Here is a 3,756-nt window from a genome sequence, read left to right on the forward strand (position 1 = left end):
GTGAAGTGGCCCAGTCTTTGGGACCTCTGGGGAGGTGGCAGCAAGGGATGGGGTTGGCCTTGACAGCCCTCCTAGGTGAATCTGTTATCCAGCTGCCCTGATGGTCCTCAATCTTGTTAAATGTTCCAGTCAGAGGTCTCAGTTACCCTCCAACTGCTTGAGGTCAGACTCTGAGCCCAGGGCACCACCCAGTGTTCTACCTGCCTCGGGCCATGAACCCAGGGAAGATGAATATCCCAATGTCATGTGCTCCAGTGGCACCTATTGCTCGGAGGCTGACAAATGCACGCAAACCTAACAGGGCACTCAGGCATTCAGGCAGTATGCACTGTACAGCTGAGCTGCTGCTTATGCTATCCAATTATTTTGCTTTTTGGACTGAGACACAATCGAGTGCGCATCCAAAATTGGGCAATGTTCTATGCCCTGTGGGTGCTTTCCTGTACAGATCACCTGGAGAGCCCTGGATCTCAGGTCCAGCCTCGGGTCAGCTCCGAGCACAGCAGGATGACCTGCAAACCTGCCCTGCTCAAATTAATATCCACTGACTGGCTGACACCAGCGGGGCCCCAACAGACTCAGAGGTGGGATTTCCCATGGAAGGGACATTCGATCATGTCCTCAAAGATGAACAGGAGTCACCTACTAAATGAGCAGAAGTAGAGATCAGAGTGGCTGACACATGAGGGGCCAGGATGAGTTGAGAGAAGGGACAGAGAAAGGGACTCTTGTCCTTTCTTCTGAAAGGTGTGCTGGGTGTTAAGACAGGGTCTCATGGTATGGTACAGGCTGGTCTTGAACTTAAGGCAATCCTCCTGCACCAGCCTCTCTGGTGTTAGGATTGTAAGTGTAAGTTACCATGCCCAGCAGGGATGGTAGGGTCTTCATCCTAAGAGGCACTGGAGCCACTGGAGGCTTCTAAATAGAATTCTCACATATTCCAGCACCTCGTAGGCTGCTCCAAGGAGAATGAACTGGAGAGGGTCAGAGACCAACTGTCTTAGTTTTGAATTCTGTTGCTATGATAAATACCTCCAAAAAGCAACAGGCTAATCCACGATGGCAGGAAGTCACTGAAGCTTGAGGGGGTTAGCCACACTGCATCAACAGCAAGGAAGCGAAAGCAAGGATAAATGCATGCATGCTGGCGCTCAGCTTACTCTCTACTCCTACGGTTCAGAGTCCTCTGCCTAGGGTATGGCGCTACCCACAGTGGATGCATCTTCCCTCCTCACTTAACATACTTAGGGAGTCCCCTCGAAGACATCCACAGGCCAACTTAATTTATATAATACTTCAGTGAAACTCCCTTACCTGATAATTCTAGGTTGTCAAAACAAATCCTCAGGGGGCTGGAGATGGTTGTTCTGCAGTTAAGAGCACGTATTGCTCTTACAAGAGAACCGGAGTTCAGTTCCCAGCACCCATGTCAGGCAGATCACAACCAACTCTAACTCCAGTTCCAGGGGGATCCAGCACCTTTGGCCTCTATGGGTGTCTGCATGAACACACTACACACACGCGTTGTATAAAAACACATCTTAAAAAACAGACCAAGTGTGTATGACCATGTGACAGTTAGGAGCAGAGATTAAAACCATGGGCTGTGTTTGGAGGAAGTTAGTATGCTTGTCCAGCATGGACAGGGTCCTTGAACCCAGCACTACAGAATAAGAGAGGGAGGGAGGGAAAGAGGGAGGGAGGGAAAGAGGGAGGGAGGGAGCTTGCTAGTTGGAGATGGCTTGGCAGTTAAGTGCCCTGGCTACTCATGCAGAGGACTGGGGTTCCATTCCCATGTGAACTCACATGGCAATTCACAACTGACCCAAGGCCCGTGCCCGACTCTGGCCTGTGCAGCCACCAGACACACACGGAGCAGTCACGCACACAGTCAAAACATCCATACACGTACTACAAATGAAGTTTTTAAAAAAGCACACAGTTCTGACATTTGTGCGGCAACTTTGCCGCCTTTCCCATTTCCTCAGCTCACTGATATCCAAACAGTGCCGGGTGGTGAGCAACTCTCTCTGTGCAGGTGCCAGAGGATGACCTCAGGGTTTGTTCCTCTAGGGCCATCCACTGTTTATCCTTCTAAAACAAGGTCTCTCAGTAGCTAGACTGGCTGGCCGGTGCGCCTGCCCCAGGAATCCGCTTGGCTATACTTTCCCAGTGCCAGAATTACAAATATGTGCCACCATTCTCAGCTTTAAAAAATAAAACAAAAACATGGGCTTTTAGCATCAAACTCAGATCCTCTCGCTTATGTGGCAACACTTCACCAACTAAGCTATCCCCAACCCCACAGTGACTTCTTGTTAAATGTGAACCAGGGCCAAACAGCTGTCATATAAAACAGCCAACAGTTCTGGTAAGGGTGGGAGTGGGCTGGGTTGGGCTCTGAGTCCTGTCTGTTTGCCTTGACTGCCACGGGGTCTGATGTCTTACCTACCCAGTCCTAAGTCCCGGGGACTTCAGCAAATCCCTCTTGGTTGTAGATGAGCTTCAGAGTGGCCTGTTGAGAGCCTATCCCAAGTGCTCTGCTAAAAAGTGAGCGACAGCAGCTGACTAATTTAAAAGGGCTCTAAACACACCAACTCACTCTCATACAAACAACAACAATACATACTTACTATATACAGTTGTGTACACCTATAATTCAAGAACTTAGGAGGCAAGGACAAGTTCAAGACCAGCCTAGGTGGTATAGTAAGACTGTGCAAAGGAAGGACAGACAGACACACATAGAGGCACAGAGAGCAGGGAAAGAGAGGAAGAAAGAAAGGGGGAGAGAGAAGGGGGGGAAGAGAGAGAGAGAGAGAGAGAGAGCATTTCATGCTTGATGACAACACACTGACTGGTTTTAAGCCAGGGAGGGGCTAGAGCGATGGCTTAGCAGTTAAGAGCACTGACTACCCTTTTAGAGGAACCAGTTTGATTCCCAGCACCCACATGGCAGCTAACAACTCTCTATCTCCAGTTCCAAGAAGATCTGACCTTCTGTTTGGGCATCTGTGGGCACTGCATGCAGACAACGCACAGACGTGCGTCAGGCAGAACACTCATACACGGAGAGCTAAGCAATGCAAGAGATCTAAAAATCACACAGAACAGTGGTAGTGGAGGCCCACAAAATGGACAGGCACAACCTCAGAGGACAGGTAGAGCCCAGAGGGTATGGCTACCAGAAGTTGCCAGCTGGCCTCACCTGTATTTACAAACTCACACTACTGTCTTTGTCTAGGCCGTGGCTCTGAACTGGCTTCAGGTTGAGACTTGGTTGGTACTTGGTTCTTGACAGTTTGGAGATCTGTTTAGGGGCAAGGTCATTCACATACTAACCACAAGGGCGATCTTAGAAGAGCACCTTGAAGCCGGACAGTGATGGCACACACCTTTAATCCCAGCACTCAGGAGGCAGAGGCAGGAGGATCTCTGTGAGTTTGAGAGAAGCCTTGTCTACAGTTTGAGTTCCAGGACGGCCAGGGCTACATTGAGAAATCCTGTCTCAAAAAACCAAAAACCAAAACAAACTAGCACCTTACAGCCAGGCATAGTGGTGCTTGCCTTTAATCCCAGTACTTGGGAATCATAGGCAGGTGGGTCTCAGGTCTACACAGTAAATTTCAGGACAGCCAGAACTACACAGGGGAAAACATGTCACCTTGAAACCAAACCCTGTGGCTGGAGAAAAGCAGTGGAGGATGAGGGGGAGCAGCAGTGGAGGATGAGGGGGAGCAGCAGTGGAGGATGAGG

This window comes from Mus caroli, chromosome 4, assembly GCF_900094665.2.
Source record: "Mus caroli chromosome 4, CAROLI_EIJ_v1.1, whole genome shotgun sequence".
Classification (NCBI taxonomy): Eukaryota; Metazoa; Chordata; class Mammalia; order Rodentia; family Muridae; genus Mus; species Mus caroli.